Source organism: Silene latifolia, chromosome Y (assembly GCF_048544455.1).
Source record: "Silene latifolia isolate original U9 population chromosome Y, ASM4854445v1, whole genome shotgun sequence".
Classification (NCBI taxonomy): domain Eukaryota; kingdom Viridiplantae; phylum Streptophyta; class Magnoliopsida; order Caryophyllales; family Caryophyllaceae; genus Silene; species Silene latifolia.
This window is the reverse complement of record NC_133538.1, coordinates 217,707,812-217,720,865: the sequence shown is the minus strand read 5'-3', so window position 1 is coordinate 217,720,865 and position 13,054 is coordinate 217,707,812. Positions and strand designations below refer to the sequence as shown.

The 13,054-nt window shown below is 35.3% G+C and overlaps 1 non-coding gene across 1 annotated transcript; it reads left to right on the top strand.

Annotated features, from left to right (window-relative positions):
* The first annotated feature begins 1,838 nt into the window (after positions 1 to 1,838).
* Positions 1,839 to 1,944, top strand: LOC141635465 (small nucleolar RNA R71). Its single transcript, XR_012540154.1, has one exon. It is a non-coding gene; the product is annotated as a small nucleolar RNA R71 (small nucleolar RNA).
* Positions 1,945 to 13,054: the final 11,110 nt, after the last annotated feature.

Here is a 13,054-nt window from a genome sequence, read left to right as displayed (position 1 = left end):
AACAATTTGTATTTATAATAATTCATTCAAATTTAATTGTTTCCTTAAACAATAATTTCATCTGAGTAATGATACAATTCGATTACTCAGACCGTATCTCATTTTAATCAATTTCAATGTGATACGTAAATTTTACTTCCAAAATCGTCCGTCAATTTTCAAGGAATTTAATTGACTCGTAACATTATACGATTAATTAAATGATCAATTAAGAGTGTTATCCTTTAGGTATGACCTAGGGGATCAACTGATCACCACCGTCACACGACAGTAATGTCAAACTCTAGTCAGCCAATCATTACCGATATATGTTGATCAGTTGACAGTAAAAATATTACTTCCCAATTGTATTCTTTATAATGAGATTTAAACATGTGATCATCATGATCAATATTCGTGATCGCATTATTGTCGGAGGACACATATTCCAACATCCCATCCCCAACCTTTTACTCACCGAGTACGGCATAACACTCACACTAGCCCCTAGATCACATAAGGCTTTGTTGATCGTGGTGTCGCCAATGGTACACGGTATTGAGAAGCTTCCCGGATCCTTGAGTTTTGGAGGTGAACTCCCTTGAAGTATTGCACTACTCACCTTAGTGAAGGCGATAGTCTCAAGCTTCCGGATCGACTTCTTCTTTGTGAGGATGTCTTTCATGTATTTCGCATAGGCCGACACGTGATTGATTAATTCCGTGAAAGGAATTGAGACTTCCAAATTCTTCACAATTTCCATAAATTTTCCAAGTTGGTCATCAAATTTGGGCTTGGCCTGACGACTTGGAAAAGGAAGTCTAATCACAATGGGCTCCTTCTCCTTGACCTTGTCTTCATTTTTCTTTGAGATTTCTTCTATTGATGGTTCTCCATCCCTGGAGTTTTGCACAATTTCTTCCTTATCACTAGCTTCCAAAACTTCATCCTCAACTTGCTTCTTCGGTGCTTCATACCTTGTACCACTTCTCAAGTGAATGGCACTAACCGTTTCATGTCTTGGGGGATTACTTTGAGGTGGTAATTGCCCCTTTTGTCTTTGTGAGCTTGAAGATGCTAGTTGAGTCAATTGGGTTTCCAATATTTTGGTGTGAGCTAGGATGTTGTTGATGTTGGTTTCCTTTGCTTGACTATCCTTTTGCATTTGAGTGAAAAATTCTTGTTGATTCTTTTGCATTTGAAGGACCGCTTTTTGAACATCAAAACCTTGGTCATTTTGTTGATTGTATGGAGATTGATTTTTATAACCTTGGTTTTGGTTCTAAAAGGGTCTTTGATTTTGGTTTCTCAAGGGAGGTGGGGTGTATGTTGTTTGAGGGTTTTGAACATTTTGGCTTTTGTATGAGAGATTTGGATGGAATTTGGTGTTTTCATTGTAATAGTTGGAATAAGGGGTACCACTCTTGTATGCTTGGAAAGCATTCACTTGTTCATTTGTTCCCCTACATTCACTTTGGTCATGTCCCAAAGTTCCACAATTCTCACATATCCCACTTTGGATTGATGAAGATGCCGTCATGGAATTAACATGATGTTTTGGTGATTTTGAGGCTTCTTCAAGTCTAGCCATAGCCTTTTCAAACTTTAAATTGATGGTATCAATGTGAGCACTAAGTTGAGCACCCAATTGAGTAACGGAGTCCACTTCATGCTTTCCTCCTCTAGTAGCCTTGCGAGGTCTACTATATTATGAGTTATGGACCGCCATTTCCTCAATTTTGTTCCAAGTTTGATTGTCATCAACTTCGGTGAACATTCCATTTGATCCCATGTTGAGAATGTTCCTTGAATCTTCATATAGGCCGTTCCAAAATTGTTGTACCAAGAACCACTCGCTAAGTCCATGTGAGGACATGAGCGACAAATTCTTTTGAACTACTCCCAAGCTTCATACAAAGATTCTTCATCCCTTTGCTTAAAACCCGTAATTTGAGCTCTTAGTATGTTAGTCTTTTCCGGTGGATAGAACTTTTTGTAGAAAGCTAGAGCCAACTTTTTCCAAGAATCAATTCCGAGAGTGGCCTTATCAAGGCCTTTCAACCATTGTTTCGCGGTGCCAATTAGAGAAAAAGGAATTAAGACCCATCGAATTTGGTCTTGAGTTACACCGGTTTGAGAAATCGCATCACAATAGTCACAAAAGGACTCCATATGAGAGTGAGGGTCTTCACTAGGCATCCCCCCAAATTGGCTTCTTTCGACTAATTGGATAAATGCGGATTTGGCAATAAAATTTCCGGTTAGATGTGGTGTGGGAGTACCATTGGGTAGGTTCTCCTCGGTGGGTACGGAATGTGATGAAAACTTAGGCATTGTTGGTCGATTTTGTGTTGTATTTTGTGTTGGGTTCTCCTCACCTTCTCTTGCAAAAGAGTTGATGAACTCAATAGTTGGTTGAATATCTACAACCTCACCAATACCTCTAAAATTTCTCCTAGCAAGTCTTCTATTGGTTGTCAAAGTTCTTTCAATTTCACGATCAAAAGGTAACAAATCAGCTTGTGACCTTCTAGACATGCAAAATATCAAACAACTCGAAAATAATTAGAACAAACCTTGAGGAGTTTTACTTCCCCAAAGCAAAGAAAGACACAACTAATAACAATATAAGAAAATCTAAATCAAGTTAACACCGTCCCCGACAACGGCGCCATTTTTGGTCGGACTAAATCTTTTCGGTAACTTGTCGTTAGGAGCACCTAGACCAAAACACAATTTATAGCTTCATAAACAACTCTACAATTAGTAAAGAGGCAAGTAAAGGTCGGATCCCAAGGGACGGTAATTGAGATGAGATTTCTATTGCAACTAGTGGTGTCTTAGGGGTGTCACAATTTGGGTTGATGTAGAAGGTCACTAAACTAAATAGCAATGAAAGTAAACAAGCAAGATGAATTAAAAAAAGGTTGTAAACAATTGATAAAAAGCACTAGGGTATCATGGGATCATAGAGGATTCATGGGAATTGATCATACAAACATGTTCTCAAATTATAAACAAGCAATTATTGTTGTGATGGATTGAGTTGGGTTATATCTTACAATCCTAGGAAAGTTTGGGTCCCAGAGCCGAATCGATTAGATTGTACAACACCTACAAGTCGACTTAGTCTTCCCTACTCAACAACATGCATGGTCTAATGAGACTCGAGTTGGTTTATGTCTTACAAGTCTCATTGAAAAGATAGGTGATGGGTAAAAATGCAAGGATTCAATTACCCAAAATAAAGGATGAACAAAAGCGAGATTAAGGAAATAAAACTTGTATTAAAACTTGATTAATTGTTGATTACAAAATTAAAGAGAGATTTGATTGATATTAACTAACCTAGAGATTGCTAAGAAGAACATCCTCTTCTAAATAGACTAATGGGGTATTTATAATGGGGATTAGGTGTAGGAATTAGGGTTAACTAAGGGCTTAAATGACGATTAAGTCCCTACTTAAGGAAACGCCGGTATTTTTGGAAGGATGGGCATCTTTCTTGAAGCTTGAAGAAGACGAAGTTGTGCTGCCTTGGAATCCGTGCGTCTTTAGCACGGGACGGCCGGATTCGAGGGTCTCTGCCCGGGCGTCTTGGGGAGAAGACGGGCGTCTTCTGGGGTTGCTGCCCGGGCGTCTTGTGGTGAAGACGCTGGGATTGTGGAGGTGGAGGACGGGCGTCTTCAGGACAATCCGCACGGATTGCTGGACAGTCACATTTCTTCTTCTTTTCTTCCCTTTTCTTCATAAAATCCTTGGGGATTTCCTCGGGGATGCAACGATCTTTCCTCATCATTGCCCATCTACTATAGTATATACAAAGGCCTTCTAATCTTGTGTCTCCTTGATGCTTGGTCATTGAATTCAATCAATTTAGTCTCGTTTTGCCATGAAAATGCAAGGTTTGCACTCCTTTCCTACCAAGGACACAAAACCTCAAAGAATATGCAAAACAAAGAACTAAAGACAATAAATGACCCAAATATGCACTAAAAAGCATGGGAACAAGGCTAATTCGGGGACTAAATATGCTCTAATTATGGTCACATCATTGCACATATAAGTTTAAATTTTAAATCTGAAAAATAAAAACAAATGAGAAGAAGAAACAAACTAAACAATACTACATTAATCCATAATAACAAAACTACTGACATGAAACTATAATGCCCAAACAACAATAATATTGCAAAAAAAAAAAAAAACTATTTGAACTTTAAGATTAGAATCTAAAAAAACCAACAATAACAAGAACAAAAAAATCGAAAATAACTTTAATCCATAATAACAAAAACTCGTTAATCTAACAAAAAAAACCGTAAATCTAAGAAAAAAACAAATAACAAAAAATTATAAATAGTATAACTTTAGTCGTAAATAGTATAACTTTAATCATAAATAGTATAACTTTAGTAGTAAATTGTATAACTTTAGTTGTAAATTGTATAACTTTAGTCGTATAGCCCAATTAAATCAACAAATTATATATATAACAAAAAAAATGTCATTAAAATTTAACAAAAAATCAGCAATAGATATGAAGAAAATAAATACCAAATCTAAAATAATAAAAAAATATCTAAACCCAAAAAATTATTAGAGGTAAAAATCAGATGTGGAAATCAGAAAAAAATAAAACCAAAAAAAAAACCAAAAAAAAAATACTAAAACCAACTTTCAAATACTCAGATACGGTTTTTGTGAGTGGGGTATCTGAAATTCCAACTAAAACCAAATATGAAAACAAAGAATCACATAACAAAATAAAAAAAAATATAATAAAACAAAACAAAATACAAAACTAGAACTCGAAAACCAGATGTGTAAAAAAATTAAAATCGAAATATGAAGCGCAACAACCAACAACAACAAGAACCACATAAGTTTTTCAGATATGAAAAATATAAAGAGAAAGGAGAAGGGTAGGGATGCGGCTGCTTGTTGTTGTCGGCTGCTTGTTGTTGACCGGAGATGTAGAGGAGAAGGAGTGGTGGTATTTGGGTCGTGATGAGGAAAGCATGATGGGGTTGCTGCTGGTGGAGGTCGGGGCGTGATGGGGTTGCTGCTGGTCGTCTGTCGCGGCGTTGCCTGAGCTCCGGGGAGGTACGATCGTGGTGGAGGGATGGATGGTGTGGTGCGGTGTGGTGGAGTCGGGATTGGTTGGTGGTGTTGGCGGGTCTGGTGGTGTTGGTGGGTTGTGGGTCGGGTGTGGTGTGTGGTGGGGTGGTGGTGGGCAGCAGGTGGGTCGGTGTGGTGTGTGGTGGAGTGGTTTTTTTTGTTTTGTTTTAGTTTGGGTTTTTTTTGTATCGTTTGGTTTTTTTTTTTTTTTTTTTTTTTTTTGTTTAGAGAGGGTGAGAAGAAAATGAGAGAGAAAGAGTGAATGTGAGAAATGAGAGAGGATGGGTGAATGAGGAAGTGAGTTCGGAGATTAGAATGGTGAAAGAGTTATACAAGATTAGGAGGAGTTATACAGGATTAGGGAGGGAGATTAGAGAGGTTCATTTGTGACCCTTGAATGAGATATAATCTCATCCGTCCATCCCTTCCATCCTAAGGTCCTTATAAAGACTTAGGGACTCATAAGATGTAAGGGACTTATGAGAACCCTTATATATATATATATATATATATATATATATATATATATATATATATATATATATATATATATATATATATATATATATATATATATATATATAGTATTAGGATCATATGAGTCCACCTCTTACATGTGAGTCCATAAGTTCTCCTTAGAGCCCTTGGATGAGGGAAAAAGAAGGCTGAGATTTACACATGAAAAAAGGAGATTAAAGCTAATTAAACCACTCTCTCACTACCCATACTAATTAATTCTAATTAATCACTAATTCAATATATATACATTCTCCTCCCACCTAATTATCTCTCATCCACGCAATTTACTTCACACACTCTCTCTAAAATCCTTTCACTCTCAAAATCCCTATAATTCAAAACCAAAAAAAATAAATAAAAAAAATTACCCCCATCCCCCGCGGCCACCACCACCTACCCCACGACCACCACCACCACCTACCCCACGATCACCACCGCCCATCCCCACACCCCCGCCTAACCACAACAACCACCACTGCCACCTCACCCCACCAACTCGTCCCTCTTCATCTTTCCCCCTCACCCAGATCTGCCGCCATCCACACCACCTGCCCCCACTACCGCCACACACGACCTGCCATCCTCCCTCCGCCACACACGACCTGCCGTCCTCCTTACCTCCATGGGCCGACCCTTCCCCTCCCGCTCCCTCCTCATGCTGCCGTCTCCCTCCTCCCTCCTCCTCTGCCGCGCGGCTGCTGACACCACGCATTTCCTCTTCTCCTTTTCTTCTATTTTTTTTCCAGATCTGGAGGTGTTTGGTGGTGTTGTGGCTGTCGTGGTGGAGGTGGTGGTAGTGGGATGGGTTTTTGTTTTGTGTCTAGAAGATAAAGTTCATGAAGTATACGAGTCATGGAAAACAAACTCGAAAATACTTCCTATGCAATATATGTACTCCGTATCTAAATACCCCTCCTCACCCACCAATATGTAACTTTTTTTTAAATTGGCTTATAATATTTGACATTGATGATGCTAAGTTTCTTAATGTCGATGATGGTGTTTGTTGTGTTACACCCGACGCGGTTGGTTTTTAAAAAAAATAACAAAAAACGATTCTACATGAGTCTTGGTTTCAGATCTGCTTTTGGTCATTTTTTTTTTTTATTTTTTTTTATTTTTTAGATCTTATTTATATTTTATGACATCTTTTTATTCTACTCTTAGATCTATCATATAAATCTCATTGTTTCTAAATAAAAAAAACGACTACCACGCACCCCTCATATCTTAAATCTCATTGTTTTGGTGGCGACGGAATGTGTTGTAGTCGGGGGTGCTAGAGATCGGTGTTCCTCAATGTTTTTAATTTTTTTTGGTTATTTTAGTTTATAGATCTTCAACAAATGAAGATAAATACTAAAATCTAAGTATATTGGTATTTGTGTGTAGATCTTCAACAAATGAAGATGAAATACGCATGCCTCCTCTCCTTTCATTTTGTCTTGGTTTTTTATGTGTAGAGATGGGTGTTCATTACACCTTTTTCTTTTAAAATTACACTTTTCTCCATTAAAATTGCATTTTTTTCTGTTAAAATTTCACTTTTTGTTGTTGTTAGAATTACACTTTTTTTTCTGTTAAAATTACACTTTTCTCCATTAAAATTACACTTTTTCTGTTAAAATAATACTTTTTTCAGCTAGAATAACACTTTTTTCGGTTAAAATTACACTTTTTGTTGTTAGAATTACACTTTTTTCTGTTAGAATTACACTTTTTTTTCTGTTAAAATTACACTTTTCTCCATTAAAATTACACTTTTTTCTGTTAAAATTATATTTTTTCTGCTAGAATAACACTTTTTTCGGCTAAAATTACACTTTTTGTTGTTAGAATTATACTTTTTTCTGTTAGAATTACACTTTTTTTCTGTTAAAATTACACTTTTCTCCATTAAAATTACACTTTTTTCTGTTAAAATTATACTTTTTTCTGCTAGAATAACACTTTTTTCGGCTAAAATTACACTTTTTGTTGTTAGAATTACACTTTTTGTTGTTAGAATTATACTTTTTTCTGTTAGAATTACACTTTTTTCTGTTAAAATTACACTTTTCTTCATTAAAATTACATTTTTTTCTGTTAAATTATACTTTTTTCTGCGAGAATAATACTTTTTCTGCTAAAATTACACTTACTACTATTGGACTAATGTTACACTCTCCATGGACTTGGTCATATTCTCATATTCTCATTGGACTAATGTTTCACTCTCAATGAACTAAAATTATATTCTCAGTGGACTGAAATTATACTTTTCTGGACTAAAATTACACTTTTCTGGACTAAAATAACACTCTCATTGGACTGAAATTACATTTGCCTGGACTAAAAAAATACTTTCCTGGACTAAAATAACACTCATTGGACTGAAATTACACTTTCCTTGACTAAAATAACACTTTTTGTCGTTAAAATAACACTCGTAAAATGCTAAATTTATAATAAGTTGTGATAAAATTACAAAAATTTAAAATATTATTCGTCAAAATCAGTCAAAAAAGACTGAAGTTAAACTCGTAAGACGCAAAATTCTCGTAAACATTCCTTAAAATTACAAATTTCAAAATAATATCCGTCAAAACCGCTTCGTAGATTAAAGTTACACTTTTTGCTGTTAGAATTACACTCGTAAAATCCTAAAATGTCGAAAACTTGTCTAAAAAAAAACGAAAAAAAAACTGAAATTTGAAAAGTGTTAACAAAATTTTCATAAACTTTGAAGTATAAGATAAATGGTGGTGTTAATTGTGTATGATAATGAATTAGTAAATGTATTATTAAAACTAGAGAGAGAAGTGAATTAATTAGTGTTAAGTGTGTTTCTTACTTTCAATCTCAAGCATCCACCAAGCATGATCTAAGGGATATGAGAGGGACTTATGGACTCAAAAGATATAAAGGACTTATAAGAACTTGACACTATATATATATAGGTGAGTTCTTATGAGTCCACCATATGTCATTGAGTCTTTAAGTTCCCCTAAAGGCCATTGGATGAGAAAATGGATGGTTGAGATGGATGGAGAAGGGATGGATTATGACCTATTAAAAAGAAAAGGAAAAAAATGTGGATGGTTGGATTGAAATGGGTGATTGAGATTGAAATTAACAAAAAAAATTATTTCACTAATCAATTTCTATCATATAATTAGTTGTTTTTTTGACTCTTTAATCACAAATTTAATCACTTTTGAGTTTGAATGATTAATGAGTGTAAATGTGATATTGTAGGAGTTTTACAAGTGTAAGTGTAACTTGTAGAAGTATAAATGTGATATTTTAAGGCGGTTTTTTTGTAACTATGATATTGTTAGAGTTTTATGAGTGTAAATGTAAGTTGTAGGAGTGTAAATGTAATCTTTTAAGTCGGTTTTTGTATATAAAAATTTTGAATTTATACAAATTTAAAATTCTACAAGTGTAACTCTAACATTTTACGAGTGTAACTTTGAAACTTTTGGAGTGTAATTTTTATTTTGTTGTGACGGAATTTTTGAATTTATATAATGTTGTATGAGTTTTATGATTGTAACTTGGAATTTTTTTTTGTGACATATTTTATGGCAGTTGGTATGCAAAAAATTTAATTTAAACAATTTTAACATTTTATGACTGTAACTTTGGTTTTTTTTTTCTGACGGAAATTTTGAATTTTTATAATTTTAACATTTTACAGTGTAACTTTAATGTTTTACGAGTGTAAATGTAATATTTTATGAGTGTAATTTTGTTTTTTTTTTTTTATGACGGAAATTTTGAATTTATATAAGTTGAACATTTTAAGAGTGTAAATTTGATGTATCACGAGTGTAAATGTAGTACTTTAAGTGTAAATTTGAAGGTTTACGAGTGTAAATTTAATGTTTTAAATGTAAATTTGGTCCTTTAATTGTAACTTTGGTCCTTTAAGTATAACTTTGGTCCTTTAAGAGTGTAACTTTGGTCCTTTAAGAGTGTAACTTTGGCCCTTTATAAGCGTAACTGTAATCCGACCACCGACAAACACCACCACCGTCCTCCACCATCAACCCACCCTCATAAAAAATGTAGAGACCTGTTAAACAAACCTGAAAAATAAAGAAAAAAAAAACTAGATCTGAAACCAAAAAATATAGAATTTTGGAAATACAAGTGTAAATGTAATTTTAACGAGTGTAAATGTAAATATATACGAGTGTAAATGTAAGGAAATATGACTGTAAATGTAACGAAATATGAGTGTAAATGTAAAGAAATACGAGTATAACTTTAATAAAATATGAGTGTAAATCTGAAAAATGCGTGTAAATGTAAAGAAATATGAGTGTAAATGTAAAGAAATGAGAATGTAAATGTAAAGAAATATAAGTGTAAATTTAAAGAAATACGGGTGTAACTGTAAAAGAACAAAAAAAAACCAGATCTGAAACTATTGTAAATGTGAGGAAATAAGAGTGTAATTGTGAGGAAATACAAGTGTAAACTCAAAAAATACGAGTGTAAATGTGAGGAAATACGAGTGTAAATTTAAAGAAATGCGAGTGTAAATGTGAGGAAATACAAGTGTAAATTTAAAGAAATGCGAGTGTAAATGTGATACAAGTGTAAATTTATAAAGGTAACCCACAAAATAAGAAAAAAATCAATTCTGAAATTAGCACAACAAATATATGAAAAAAATATATATAAATTTCTGGACTAAAAACGAGAAAGAGAGGAGGCTTTGTCCAAGCACTAACAAACAAGATGGCATTGGAAGAAAAGCCAAGATGCTTTGTCCAAAAAAATATCCAAAACTTTAAAATAAAAACAAATCTGAAACATAATTGTAGACACCTCAAAATGTCTACCTAGTCTTACGGGTACCCGATGATGAGGCTAAAATTTAATGACTAAATGAAAATTGACAATGTTTATAATTAAAGGCTCTTTACGCTTATTTCCCGAAAAACTGATAAAATGGCATAAAACCATTAGTAGATATACGTTCCATTTCATAGCCATATCTTACAATTACTTACATTATTTAGTTAAATGGACTAAAGAAATACAAATTTAGAAGTAAGCACGTCTTTCGCTAAGTCTGCAAGATGCAAGCCCATTACAGGAAATACAAGTTTACAAGAGGCATACACCTATTGACCAAAGCTTTGGTTTACAGGAAGTACTAAAGCCCATTGAGCGCAACCCATTTAATTACCTGTTATATTATTAATTAATCCAAGGAAACCCAATACCACTGGAATTGATGGTCAGACGAATCTATCCAACCGTGCATGCATTAGGAAAAGATAGAAAAAAAATTAGAAAGTTTGGTTGCCACTTGCCAACAACTTGATCTTTCATTGGCCATGTACCTCTGAAACTCTAAACTCCAAGCATTATAAATACTAGGGCTGAGCAAAACCGGTTAACCGCTCCGGTTTTGCAAACCGGTTCGGTAACCGGTTTTAAAATTTGCCTTTTTTACCAAACCGAATCCGCTCCGGATTAATCCGGTTAACCGATTTTTTCTGAATTTAAAAACCGGATCCGAAAACCGGTTTATCCGCTCCGGTTTTCATAACCGGTTTCAAGAAAGACGCACAATAAAATGCATAGAAACACATAGAAAAATTAGGTTACCGGTTTAAAAACCGGTCTCCGGTTTTATATTTACGTTAATTTTAACTTTTTAGTTTCTAAAAAAAGAAACCGGTTTAAAAACCGGTCCCCGGTTTTGAATTTTCTACAACCGAATCCGCTCCGTTTTTATAATAAAAAATCCGGTTCGGTTACCGCACCGGAAAAAAACCGAATATTCGGAGTCCATAATTCGGTTTTCGGTTCGGTTTCGGTTTAAAAATACGGTTCGGACTTTTTTGCTCAGCCCTAATAAATACCACTTGTTCAGATACAAAACCGAAGGGAACAGACGGGACAACAACAATCTCCAGAGGACGAGATTCACATAATACCGAATGATTTAATACAAGATCAGTCCCAGAAATTCTATACTCAGTACAAACTGTCTCAAATATTTTATCCCAGTTTCAAACCACACATTAAATTATCCCAGTTCCATATAAGCGCATAAGAGCCGTTAATTTACGACAAAGTCGAAATTCATTAATAGTCAACATCCACATAGGCCTGAGGGTACCAGATTCAAATAAGCTTTTCTCTACTCTTTCTTTTTCTTTAATTCTTTTATTTTGTCTTTTATTTATTTTCTCTATTGACTAACTTAATTAATTTGTCTTTGTCTCAAATTTATATCATCTTGTGTATAAAATTGTATAATTAACCTTTCTTTTGTTAAGTTTCGTCAAATATATAATATTATAAATAAATAGTAGAGGCCGTCAGTTTGATGGGCGGTCCGGGTGCCTAACACCTTCCCTGACCGTACCTTTACCCCCGAATCCGCAATCTTTGGTTCAGATCGGAGTGACGGATCAGTCCCCATATCAGGGATCAAAAAGGGGCTTTTTCCGTCAAATTGTTTTTGTATGTTTTTTTTATAAAACCTACTGGCGACTCCACATTATTTACATATATTTCAAAAAGGAGATTTTTTCAGGGATATCACAATAATGAATTAATAACAAGTTGTAAAAAGTGGAGGATCGTAAAGAAGCAGATGCAAATAGCAAGTACTCCGTATGATTCATTTCATTTCCCCGAAAAAATTGCTCTACAATACTATTAAATAAAAAAATAAATCTGAAATATTTGAAAATGAGATTTGAAGGAAACGAGATTTGAAGAAATGGAAGCAACACTGCCCAGATCCGCCACAACAACCACCCCACTACCACCACCCGAGCACCACGACCACACCCACCAAGTTACCACAACCACCCGAGCACCAACAAAAACAACAACCACTCAAAAAAAAAAAAAAGATCTGACCTCCTTACTCGTTTTTGGTAGATCTAGGTTCATGAGTGGAAGTGGCATCCGGTGGTCAGAACGTGGTGGCTGTCGAGGAGGTTTTCAGAGGAGGAGGAAATGAAGTGGCGTTGTTGTTGTTGTTGTTGTGTGTTGTTGCTGTTTGAAGCCGAGGGTGGTGTTGTGAGGAATTGAAGTGAGGTGGTGAGGGGAAGGGACTGGCAGATCTGGCCGGAAAAGAGAAGAGGAGGAGGTGGCAGTGGTGCCGTGGTGGGTTATTGTTGTGTCGGTGGTTGTGGGTCGTGGTGGCAGATCTAATGGGAGGAGGAGGAAGTAGGGTAGTGGCGGTGGTGGAGGTGGTTGTTGTGGTGTGTGGTGGGTTATGAGCTGCGAGAGGATGTCGGTGTTGGTGGTGGGAGGTGGCGAGGGGGGCGTGGGGTGGGTGGCAGTGTTGGTGGGCGGTGAGGTTGAGTAGGTGAGGAAGAGAGGATTTTTTTTTTGAATTTTTTGGTTTTTGTTTTTGTTGGTTTTTTTAGAGGGATTGATTTTTTGAGAGAGAAACTGAATGATTTTTGTG